At 33.2% G+C, this 13,756-nt stretch overlaps 1 protein-coding gene across 2 annotated transcripts in view; it reads left to right on the forward strand.

Moving 5' to 3' along the window:
- The window catches only part of ITGBL1 (integrin subunit beta like 1), a 410,067-nt gene that overhangs the window by 369,960 nt on the left and 26,351 nt on the right, over positions 1–13,756 (forward strand). The window lies entirely within an intron of this gene.

A 13,756-nucleotide genomic window follows, 5' to 3' on the forward strand; every position in this document is an offset into this window, starting at 1 on the left:
TCAAAACCTTAATCATATCCCTATTGAACTACATGATCAATCATATGTTTTTCCTCTGTGTTTCTACTCCCACAGTTCTTTCTCTGGATGTGAATAGCATACTTTCCCATAAATTCTTCTGGATTGTCCTGGATCATTGCATTGCTCCTGGTAGAAAAGTCTATACATTAGATTGTGCCATAATGTATCCGTCTCTGTGTACAATGTTCTTCTGGTTCTGCTCCTTTAACTCTGCATCAATTCCTAGAGGTTGTTTCAGTTCACATGGAATTCCTCCAGTTTATCATTCCTTTCAGCACAATAGCATTGCACCACCAATAGATACCACAATTTGTTCAGCTATCCCACAATCAATGGACACACCCTCATTTTCTAGTTTTTTGCCACCACAAAGAATGTGGATATAAATATTTTTTTGTAAAAGTCTTTTTCCTTATTATCTCTTTGGGGAACAAATCCAGCAGTGCTATGACTGGATCAAAGGGCAGACAGTCTTTTATCACCCTTTGGACATAATTCCAAATTGCCTTCCAGAATGGTTGGATCAATTCACAACTCCACCAGCAATGCATTAATGTTCCAATTTTGCCGCATCCACTCCAATATTTATTATTTTCCTTTAAAGTCATATTGACCAATCTATTGTAGTAGAGTGTTGAACTGGGAGCCAGTAATATAGAATTCAAATATAGCATTTAATTTGTGACTTTGGACCAGCCATTTAACCATTTCCTCATCTGTAAAATGGAGATAATAAATATTTCCCAAGCTTGTTTGAAAGTTATTTCAGGTAATATTTGTAAAGTTCTTTGCAAACTCAAATGCATTATTTAAATATTATTATTTTTACTTGACCTCATTCCAATATTACTCCATACTCTAAGTAAAACCATTTTGCCTCACCCATCCATCTCCCTGTGAACTCTTTCTGTCACATTGGAATGTGGAAATAAATTTATTTGGAAATAAGCCTGTATAGTTTCAATAATAAGTGCAATTTGAGATTTTTGCTGTTTTTCAGTCATTAAGTCAGATCTTACTCTTTCTTTTGGTGGTCCTATACTCATTTTATTTTTTATTGAATTTCCCCCCTCAGATTACATGTAGATATAATTTTAATAATCTAGGTCTCCCACAGTCAGGATCATCCTTCAGTGGATGTATAATATTATTCCTAAAATATGGTGTCCAGGTCTAAAAAAGGGTAAAAAAAGACCTTTAAAACATTTTGGATACCAGGTATCTATCACTATATCTCAAACCATTTTAGCTTCTTTGGCTGTTGTAGCATATTATTAACTGGTATTGGGTTTGCTGTCCAGTAAAATCCCTAGATTGTTGTCACCTGAAATATAATCTAGTTGTGTTGCCTTTCTCCTAACCTTATGCCTTTGATTTACTATGATCTTAGTGTAGAACTTTTGTTCCTTATTCTTTTTCAATTTCATTTTATTTATTTAGACATTTTAGTGTGTCAAGGTATTTTCTTCATAATGATTAAATAAACGAGATAGCAGGGCTAGTCATCACATGTGCAATGTTAGTACAAGGCATAAAAACAGCTCTATTTTTGGTGGAATAGTCATGAAGATAATAATACTGAGAATGAGAAGGGAAAAAGAACAGACAGTGACTGGGATTTAGAAAGGCCTGTATGAAGGAAGTAAGGAGCATTTGCTTTTTTTTTTTATCTTGTTTGTTGTTGGTTAGTTCTGTCTGACACTTCATGACGCCATTTAGAGTTTTCTTGCCAAAGATACTGGAGTGGTTTGCCATTTCCTTCTCCAACTCATTTTACTGATGATGAACAGGATTGACGGACTTGCTCACACAATTAGTAAATTTTCTGAGGCAATATCTGAATGCAGGAAGATTAGTTTCAGTCCTAGCATTCTATGCTTACTATTTGTCATATGCTATGGTGGGGTATGAATGCAAAAATTAGACAATTCCTTCCCTTAAGAAGATTATTTTACTGGGGCAGAGGGGGAAATATAATAGGTTCATAGATAAAAAATATAGAATATATATAAAATAAATACAAAATAACTGTATGGAGACATTAACTACTGGAGGATCAGGAAAGACCTCTTGAAGGAGGTCGCAGATGATGAGTTTTGAAGGGAATTAAATGTTTCCAATGGCAAGAGTGAAGGGAAGGACATTAAGGGGATTTGGGAACAGAAAACAGTTTATATAAAGGGTTGGAGTTGGAAATGCAGTGTAGTATAGATTAGTTTGTCCCTAATTAGTTACCAGGCTGGTAAGAGAGGTTGAAGCAACACTTCTATGTCCCCAAAAGTTAACCAATGTTTTTGGGAAAGGGTTGGTCATTAATAACTGGGCAAATGGGACAATGTAATAAGATTGCAGAGCATAAAGGGGAAGAGAAGAGATAGAGGATGCCATGGAATAGTAGATGGACCGTTAGCATGTCCATGGGAGAATAGCAAAGGGATTATGAATCCTTGGCTTTCTTAATAAGAGATGTTGCTAGAGAATGAGGCTTGTGGCAGTGTGGGGAGAGTAAAACTGTGCCCATGAAAGCAGAGGAACAAAGTGCAGTCTCACTGAAGAGCCTTCAACTAGGGAAAGAGATATATGCTGGTGATGAGAGATGAAGATGATAATGATGATGAATGGATTTCATTTGAGGGAAATAGGTGTATTGAGAAACTACTTTCTTTGAAAGAACATTTTGGGTAATGTCCTGGCTAGGAGGAAAGATCAGCCCCTTAGAGAAGCTGAGAAACAGAACATTTGGTCTATTAATTTGATTTTTTAAAGTAAATTCATATTGATATGTTTCATTTTGTATCTCCTATCTTTCATAATGTATCCGTCCCTTCCCCGAAAGATATTTCTTTTGGTAAAGAACTGAAAAAAAAAAACAAGTTCACCAAAACAAACACAAAAAAGTGTGTGATCTGCAGTGCTCCCTACTTCCCATCATTCTCCATCTCTGCAAAGAAAGTTGAGGGGAGAGCTTCTACATATTTCTTCTTTGGGACCAAACTTAGTTACTATGATATCACAGCATTCAGTTGGCAGCTGTTCTTTTCACATTGTAGTCATTGTGAATATTATTTTTCTGCTTCTACTTGCTTTACTTTGCACTACTTCATGGAAGGCTTCCTATGCTTCTCTGCAATCACTATATTTGTCATTTTTCACTGCACAAATAGTATTCCATTATTCATGTACTACAATTCATTTACCTAATCTACAGTCTCTAGGCATTAACTTTGCTTCCCAGCAACTCTTTCCACTGTAAAAAACAGGCTTTCTTTAGGAGTGACTATTTCTTGGTTACTTTTTTAAGAGTGGGCATTTTATTCACTTTGTTTTTATAATTCAAACATGTTTTCCAAAATACTTGGGCCAATTCTCATCTCCACCAATAATGTATTAGTGTGTTCATCTTTTCATGAGCCTTCATTGAGCATTCTCTACTTGGGTGAGCTATGTTAATTTGGTAGATATGAGTTGGAACCTCTCAGTTCTTTTGATGTGCATTTTTTAATGACTTGGTGCAATCCTTCATATTGTTAATGGTTCTCAGTTCCTTTGAGAACTTGTCACTTGGCCACATACCTGTTAGAGAATGGCTTTTGGACTTATGTACCAATTTTCTAAAGACTACTTTAGAACATGGCATTATATAAACCCAGACTATTATCAGAAGAAATCTTGGTTTTTCTTTATGTCTAAACTGTTTCCTGTAAAGAGAGTACAAGAGATGAGCACAGGAAAATAAACATTGAATTATTTTCCCCAAAGGATGAGAGGAAGAGAATTAAAATACCTGACAAGGCAGGCCAATTGTAAAGATGAATCCTCAGGCCTGTATTTTTTTCTTATTGTAATGGACAACTTCAGAGTTGTTGTTCTGTCCCAGAAAATGTAAGATTTTCTGTTATAGATCAGCATGAATATTATGGGGTATAGCACAGCTGCATCTGTACCTTCCTATAAATTCCTTTATAATTATAGTACCCTTCTTTAGCACTTTGAATGGCTGGTCTTTCATCTATGAAGGGGAAATTATTTTGTTCTGCAAAAGATAATATCTTTGTTTCTGTCTCTTACTGTGGCTCTTAATACCCTCTTTATCCTTGGCCTAAAATTCTCAAATCCATCTTTTCAGAATAATTTTAAACAGAGATTCCGTAACTATAGTCTTTTCTTGGAGAATCTTCCTATCAGACAGTCCAGTCCTCTTATAATATATATATATATATATATGTATATATATATATATATATATGTATATATATATAGTAAACTGGGTCAAATCACTTGAATTTCTTCACATCACAGTGTATTAATATATCATTAAAATATTTAATTTTCTCAATATATTTCAAATTTCTGTGAATACCTAAAAACCCACATTTTTCATAGATTATATTTGCATACTTTTTTACTACAGAATTTGTTGGAAGCCTTCATAATTATTTTATAAATATCTGTTCTTTTATTTCTAGGTATTGGTTCTCTGAAAAACTCCTTCAGCATAGGCTCTATAGTCAATAAACATTTGCTAAATACCAACCGTATTTCCAACAATTCTAAGTACTATTTTAACCATTGGAGATACTAAATGGCAAAAGAAAACCCTTTCCTTAAAAGAATTAATAATCTAGTGAATGAAGCCAACAAGCAAAAATATATTACAAAACTGTGCACAAGATGAATAGGATATAATCAACAACGGATCCGCATTAGATTGAATAGGGGTTGGGAAAAGCTTCAGGTGGAAGATGAGATTTTAGTTTTGACTTAAAAGCATTCAGGGAACTCAACAAGTGGAGATGAAGAGAGAGAGAATTCCAGGCCTGGGGCATTGCAAGAGAAAACACCCAGAGTGTCTTTTCTAAGAAATAACAAGGAAGCATGGTTAGGTTAGAAAATAGCTTTGAATGCCAAACAAAAGATTCTGTATTTGATCCAGAGGGCAATAGAGAGTCACTGAACAGTGAATTGAAAAATACACTTTAAAAAGTCATTTTGGACATTCATTGGGGATTGGATGGAAGTAGGGAGAGAGTTGTGGCAGGCTAAGCCACCAGTTGGGTATTGCAATAGTCCTAGGGTGATGACTATATCAGAGTAGAGAAAGGAGCATATTCAAGAAAAGTTGCAAAGATGAATTTACAAACCTTGGCAGCAGAGTAGATATGGTACTTGAGAGACAATGCCAGTATGAAGCCTAGGTTGTGAGTCTGAAGGATTGGGAAGATGCTGTTGCCCTGTGTGTAACAGAGGAGTTAGGCATGGGGAAATAGATTAAAGGAAAAAGGAAATGAGTTTATTTTTGGTCATGTTGAGTTTAAATGATCTACTGGACATCTTAAGAGGACATTGGAGTTGTGAGGTTGGAGGTCAGCAGAGAGGTTGGTGTAGGAAAGTAAATTTGAGAATCATCTGCACAGAGATGAGAATTAAATCCATGGGAACTGATGAGGTCACCAAATGAAGTAGTATAGATGGAGAAGAAAAGAGAACTGTGAGGATGCCGACAGCTAGAGGACATGACTTAGATGTAGGTCCAACAAGGACACTGAGAGGAAGCCCTCAGATGAATAGGAGGAGAGATAAGAGAGATTGGTCTCACTTTTGTCTTTGTTGTATTAGTGTTCAGTTCAGTGGCCTGCACATAGTTGCTTATCAATCGATTGATGATATCATTTCGGAACCTATTTATTTATATGTCATCAAAATTTTAACAATCAAAATTTTCCTCTTTGGGGATCTTTGACCGTTGCATTCTTCTTAGTTGTTTTAAAAGCTCTGGGTAGAATTTACTGTTATTATTTTCTACAGAGGACTACTTGGTAACTCTTTAAAACTTTTTCCCAGATTACATATTGATACAATTTTTAATAAAATCATTTTCTGACATTTTGTGTTCCATGTTTTCTCTCACTTTTCCACCTTTATTTCTCTCCAAGATGGTAATATATATTTGCATTTTGTTATGTTGTGAAGAAAGACCAGTATCGATTACATTAGAGAAAAATTAATGGGGGAAATAAAATGAAGAATGGTATGATTCAATCTGCATTCAGACTCCATTACTTCCTTTTATGGCACTGGATAGTCATCATGAACCTTTTGGAGTTGTCCTGGATCTTTGTATTGTTGATGATAGCTCTCATTCACAGTTGATTATTATTCTATTATTATTATAGCACATTATTGATATTATTGTGTTCAAAGTTTTTGTGGTTCTGAGAATTTATTGTTAATTTTAAATTTTAAAACTCTTTTTCTTCTGCTGAAATGCCTGCCGATTATGACAAAGTGGCCTATGTACTATATGTGCCTATTGATGTTTGATTTTTAAAGTCATTAGGCTTTGGAAAAGTGAATAATTCATGACCTGTGCATTTTGTTATAGTGTTTCTCTATCTCTGCATCAAAAGTAAGGGATAACTATTAGCTTTTGGACTGCCTGAGGAAGATCATTTTCTTAATTTCAAGCAAAAGTATAAATATACTTCAATTATCTGAATGTTCTAATTACCTGAATTATTTGCACAACTGATTTCATTTTCCATTTTATTTTGTGGTAAAGACATAGTTTGAATTTCAAACTATTAATTTGAACTCAGTATAATTTCAATTCAAATAAAAACAGCTATTTTGATTTAGTCAATTTTTAAACAGAAGTGCAATTATAGAACATGATAAATCAGCGTGATCCTTATAAATGCACTATGACCTTTCACAACAGGGAAAAATGTTTTATTTAATCTTTTCATTTTATTCTTTGGAATAGTTTCTCCACTAAACCCATATTAAGGGAAAGGAAAGGAAAAATAATATTCTTCTCTCAGTTACTTAGCAAACTATTTACACTTGTAGGAATTCGTCAGTTTACAGTGAAGTCCGGGAGAGATTGCATGTATATTTTGGGAGAAGGCTTTAGAAGAGAAGAGCAGATTTAGCAAGGTAGTATTGAGTTCAGAAGTTGATGCCTTTAGACTGAAGATGGAGAATTCTGAAATCTGGACCTTCAAATGTAGTAATTACAAAATCCTGGTATTGTAGGGTCAGAGTGTACCTAATAGGATAGGTTGTTTTTTTTTAATAGGCAAAATTCTTAAATATGTAGTGGTTTTTTTTAAGTTTCAAACTAAAAAAAGGAAGGTGAAAGAAAAAATATATCTCTGTGTATTAACCAAGTTAGATTGCTTTAAGAGGAACTAAGAATTAGCAAGAGTGGTCAATGAGAAACCCAGAAATTCACTGGAAATGAAGTAAAATCTCAACTAAAACCTCTGGTCTAAGATATCTACACACACATGCTTGAAATATGGGTTAGAAGAAATTTGAACTAGTGATTCTAACAAGGGAGGCAAATTTGTCACTGAATCTTGATGGCATGAGACATGGACCTGGGGTTTCATTTCAGAAAGGATATACATTATTCACACACACACAAACACACACACACACACACACACACACAATTGGTACAAACGGGTGGAAAGTACTGTTGTATACTTATGAGTTATATTCATGAAAGGAAATCCAATAATCTGGAGTGGATGGGGTTGGGAATCAATCATCTACTGATATATCGGCTAATATTGATGTGCCTCCCATGCCAGGCATTGTACCAAACACTGAGCTCATAAATACAGTGAGTGAAACTATTTACAATATGTAAAATAAATCTAAAGAGAATAAATATAAATAAATACAATGTAGACGTTTGCAAGGTAGTTAGGGTAGGAAGAACTAAAAGTTGAGGGGACCAGGAAAGACTTTGTAGAGAAGGTAGTGCTAGGAAGAAAAGGATTTTGTTGAGAAAGAGGTGAAGCTGGAACGCATTCCAGGAATGGTGACCAGCTCAAAGGTACCGAAAGAGGATATAATGCATGTACAAGGAGTTGAATAAAGTGCAGTTTCACTGGATCAGAGTGTGTGGAAGGGTTAATTTTGCCCAGTGAGGCTGGAAAGATTGATTGAGGTCAGTTTTGGAAAGCCTTTTAAAATAAAGGATTTTTTAAATTAATTTGATTCAAAGAGTAATAAGAAACGACTGGCTATATCCCCAATTCAATCTTCCATTGTTAAAAAAAGAAAGAAAAATAGTTTAGCAAAAGCAACCTACTCAGCCATTGTACCTGGCTATATGTATTATATTCTTCATCCTTAGTCTATCAAAAAAATAGAGATAGATTTCCACATTTTTCCCTCCCGAAATTAGTATTGGTCATCACATTTAGTCAGAATTCACTTTCTTTTTATTTTTCTTTTAAGTCTACATAAAAATTAACTTAGTTCTGCATACCTTTACTCTGCATCAGTTTATGTATCTAAGAACTCTGAATTTGTCTTTTCTTAACAGCACATTAATTATTAATTACTTTCATATGATATTCTGTTTATTCAATTCCTAGTGGATAGACATTTTGTTTCCAATTTGTTGTTGTTGTTTTTGCTATGACAAAAGTGCTATTATGAGTATTTTGGTATGTGTGGGCTCTTTTTTCCCCCTCTCAATGATATCCTTTGTAAATGTTCTCAGGAATGGGTTAATTGGATGAATAATTTAGCAGATTTTCTAGCTTAATGCTAAACATTTTCCAGAATGACTGCACAAATTCATAGTTCCAACAGTTGTGCCTTAGTGTGTCAATCTTTCTTCTGCCCCTCCAAAGATGAAATAGCCTTACCTTTTTTTCATTTTTGTTAATACAATGGAATATGATGAAAACTCAAAATTTGAAATTTGCATTTGAAAGATTAGTTGGAGTAATTTTCATATAATATTAATTATTTTAAACATTTTTGCTTATATGTTGGGGAATGATTGCCTTTTATAGGGAATTCATATATATATGTGAAATTATACATATTACATACATACATAGATGTGAAATCTCATATATGGCTTTATATGAACATTTTAATACCTCATTGTTTTTATTATTATTTGTGCAGTTCTTACTCACATATAATTAAAATTGTCTTTAATTTTTATACAGAATTTGCCTTCTCATAAATTGTGACAGATAATGTCTTATTTATTTTTTTGCTGTTCTTTATAACTAGCTTTTTGTAGTTTATTGTGATATAACATGTATGAGGCTGGCTTACCCTAATTAGCTATAAAACTTCTTTCCAGTTTTCCTAGTAATTTCTATAAAATAGAGACTTTCTTCCAATTATTTCTTATTCTTGAATTTATGCTGTGTTCAATTGCCTTCAGTCATGCTTGTTTTGTTTATTCCACTGATCTACATTTCTCATAGTTTTTTTTTTTAAACCAGTACTGTTCTAAATAGTTTTGTATTTATGATGAGTTTATAATATAACTTAAGGTTTGGAAATGCCATTCCTCCTTTATTTTTGTTCTTTTTATTATCTTACTTCAGATTCTAGACTTTTACTTTTCTAAGCCAATTTTGCAATTATTTTGTTTAGTTTTATAAAGTAACTACTTGATAATTTGATTCATATGGCCATACATATATAGACTGTGAGGGTTTTTTAATATTGATATAAAATAAAAGTGTAAGTTGAATATCTTCCAGATGTTTATAGCTTCCTTAATTTATGTAAAGATTATTCTTTATTTTCATTTATGTACTTTTAAAGATAGCTTCAATAAATTCATTAGATAATTTTATATATTATTAACATTATACTTCTTTTAATTAAGATTTCTCATCCCGTCTTTTCTTACTGCATTATGCTTTAAAATTCTGATTTGTGGGTTTCCTTTGCATTATACTACTTCTTTGAAGTTATTAATTACATGAAAGTTTATCATTGAATATTTTTGTGGTATAGCTATCAATTGCTTTTTAAACATTTGTTAGAATCCTGTGGTGTTTCTTTTTTCCTTTTAATACACTGTTTGTGGCTTTACAATTTTTCTTATGGAGACTCAATTGTGTTTAATAATCTCAATTAATTTTTAATTTTTAATTTTATTAAATATAAATTTAATAGATAATCATCAATTTCCAGTTTTGCTGGAATACAATTATCTATATTAAATTTTTGTTTTATTTCTCATTATTTAATTGTAGATTCAAACTATTAATTTTTTTATTTTGATAATTGGATTATCTCATTTACATTTTATCAGATTAACAACAATATATGACTTTTATTAGACTTTTGCAATTTACAGTAGCATTATTTCACTTCATCTTCATGTCGCATTGTATTTTTCCCCACTTCTCCACCTAGAAAATTTTTTGTTCTAAAAAAGTAATTGAAGAAAAAGGAAAAAAAAAGCAGTTAATTAAAATTAACTTATGCAACAGTCAAATCCAACAGTATGTAAATGTTCTAAATTCAAAGTCCCCTACCTCTTCACTGAAGAACATGTATGGAAGAGGATTTTTATAATTCTTTCAAGATTGGTGATGATAATTTTCCATCATTTTACTTCAATTATTTGTAATTCTTTCCCTTTGCCTTATTGTCATGATATATACTGCTTCCTGGTTCTATTAGTTTCACTTCACATAAATTCATGTGCCTTTCCATAGTTTTCTTTTTATTCCTTTTAAAGTGTAGTAAAATATAATCATATTTATGTAACAAAATTCATTTATCCATTCCCTGACTCTTGAGCATCTATTCTGTTTCCAATTTCTTTGTTACACCCGCCCCAAAGTGCTGCTATAAATTTTTTTTTGTATAAAAAATCCTCCCATCTTTTATTTCATTGCAGTAATAGCTCTGGAAGTTGGCTCTTTGTGTCAAGGGCACATCCATTTTAGTTAGTTTATTGCTTGTTATTGAAATTGTATCAAATACAATATATCTTAAGTTTGAAGTGCGTAGATTGTATTCTTGTGAAGAGCTGCAGCTTCTCTCTGTGTGTGTCTATCTCTGTCTCTGTCTCTCTCTGTCTCTTTCTCTTTTTCTCTATCTCTGTCTCTCTCTCTCAATATTAGAAATGCTGGATAGTTGGATTATTTGGATGATTTCTAGCATCAGGTTTTTTTTTTTCACATTCTAGAAGGAGATCTTTACATTGCATACCTGCATTCCAACATTGTTTACTCATTTCATCTTGTGTAGAATTGATGTGTCCTTTAAAGGTGTTTTTTTTTTTGGTGTTTTCACCCAGTCTATTGTTTTGTGACTTTCATACCAATTTTTCTTCCTCAGAAAGTTTTTAATTTTTAGAAGAGATTCTCCAACATGTAGGCAAATGTTCTTTCCCTTCTAGTAGTATTGTTTTTATTCTTCACTGAGAATTTTAACTTGTAATCTAAATACCTATATGCATACGTATATATATATATAGTGTCATGTTATATTTTTCTTTTTTTAAATGATTCTGGAATTACTTATTGTCCCATGATTTATAGGAAGACTCCTTAGGAACTTGAATTTTTATCAAGTAATATTGTTTTATTTTCTTTCATGATATATTTATTCAATGTATGCAGTCTTTCTTTGAGACTTTTCTCATTCATCCTTCTGTTTTTAAGATCTCTTGTTGTTGCTATTATTATTATTATGTTCTTGCTCTCACAATCTGTTTTCATTTATTTTGTTTTATAAGTTTTCAATTAGATTGACTAGGTTACCTCTGGTTTCTTTGGAAGACATGGCTCCAATTCATTTTGCTAAAAGTGCAAATTGATTATTTAACTCTTTTACAGAATGATATTGAGAGACAAAATCTGACAGGTTCTACTTTTCTGATTATCCCTTTCCAATCCCTCCCCCTTGATTTCTTTTGAAGAGGGAATATCTGGCATTGTTTTGATTTCCTTCTCTGATGTGCTGTATTTGTTGCTTGGCATCGCCTTTCTGATTTGTCCAGAATGTCTTGGTATTTTAAACTTTTGGTCTGTCTCTATTGTTGTTCTGGTACTTCTTTAAATCTGTTATTTGTGCTTTCCCCCCCAACACTTCTGCAAAATTTTCATGTGTGATGCCTGAATATTGGAAGCATGGTACTTGAGTTTCTATTTCTGAACCATGTCTTTATGGAAGCTCTGCATTCCTTCAATTGTGTTTGAACATCATATATTCAAATCTATTATTTGTTTTATGGTGTTCTCAGGCATTCAGATCATTGGTCTTTTAATTTTGTTCAGTTTCCCTTCTATTTTTGTTGTTTTGTATACTATTTCTTTTCTCCTTTTTAAGATAATTTATTATCTTGAATAATTTCTCATTCATGAGTACATTTTTACTGTCTTGTTTATCTTAAGGGTTTCTTCCTTGAGAGCTCCAATTTCTGCTTCTTAAAATTTATTGTTTTTGTTATCTACATGTTTTTTCAATTGTTTCTTTTTATTATAATACTTTCTGTTTCCTCAGAAGTATTTAACTAAAAGTTTTCAACAAATGTATTCATTTGCTGTATTAGATTATTTTCTAGACAATATATTTCTTCCTTTGTCCATCTTTCTTTCCCTTTATTCATTTTCCTATGGTGCCCTTTTTAGTATTAGATTTCTTACCGGCAATCATTTCCCTTTGGTATAGGAGCATTGAAACAAACTCCTCAAAAATATGCTCCAATGCCTGTGTAAACCTCAAAATTTCTCAGACTTATGAATGTTAGGGGTTTCCCCCATTGGGGAACTTCTACTTTAAAAAATTCCCTAGCAGATGGTGAGAACTCTACTGGAGTGTGGGTGTCATCTGAAGGAAAACCCCTGCTCCCTAGAAGTTTCTATAACCAAATTTGCCAATCTATTCATCAAAATGGTCATTTTGGCACCCAGGGCATCGTGGACTCTGTTAAGAGAGTATGGATAGCCCCTGTATAACTACCATAGCCTCTAAAGTGTGTTCAGCCTGCTCTACTTGCCAGGCATATAACCAACATGCATTTCGTGGAAAAGCCTTTGGTGGACGTCCTCTGGCTTACACACCTTTTGAACATCTACAGATAGATTTCATAATGATGCCAAAGGCTGGACATTATAAATTTTGTCTAGTAACTATAGATCAACTAACCAGATGGCCGGAAGCATTTCCTGTGACCCAAGCCACGGCGGATTTTGTTGCAAAGATACTTTTAAAGGAAATTATTCCTCGTTTTGGCCCACCAGCACATATTGATTCCGATAGGGGGAGTCATTTTACTGATTCTGTTCTAAATCAGATATATTCTTGCTTGTGAATAGCTCCCAAATTTCATGTTCCATATCATCCCCAGAGCTCAGGCCAAGTAGAGAGGATGAACAAAGAACTTAAAACTATGATTGGCAAATTATGCACTGAGACCCATTTAAAATGGCCTGAAATTCTCCCTCTGGCCCTATTTTATCTTAGAAGCAGGCCTATAGGAGACTTACATATTTCACCATTTGAGATGCTTTTTGGACATCTGCCTATACAGGCTAAACCTTTCTCCCCATCATATACCTCACTATTAGGGGGAGATTTTACTATTGCTTCCTATATACAAGAGTTACAGCACAAACTATGTGAACTTCATGAATCCGGAGCTGCAGTACAAGCTGGACCATTAGACTTTTCTCTGCATGACCTGAATCCAGGAGATAAAGTTTATATTAAGAATTTCAAGCATACTGGAGCAACTCGGCCTTCGTGGGAAGGACCATTCCAAATATTATTAACTACTCCAACATCCATAAAGATTGGAGAAAAGGACTCTTGGATTCACTGCTCACATGTGAAGAAAGCATCTTCTGCTGAGACTGATTGACTAAAACCTATCATATGAATTGCAGATAATAATCCATACACAAATGGATGCTGTTTTTCAAGAACACATTGAATTACTGAT

The sequence above is a fragment of the Monodelphis domestica genome, chromosome 8 (assembly GCF_027887165.1).
Source record: "Monodelphis domestica isolate mMonDom1 chromosome 8, mMonDom1.pri, whole genome shotgun sequence".
NCBI classification, from domain to species: domain Eukaryota; kingdom Metazoa; phylum Chordata; class Mammalia; order Didelphimorphia; family Didelphidae; genus Monodelphis; species Monodelphis domestica.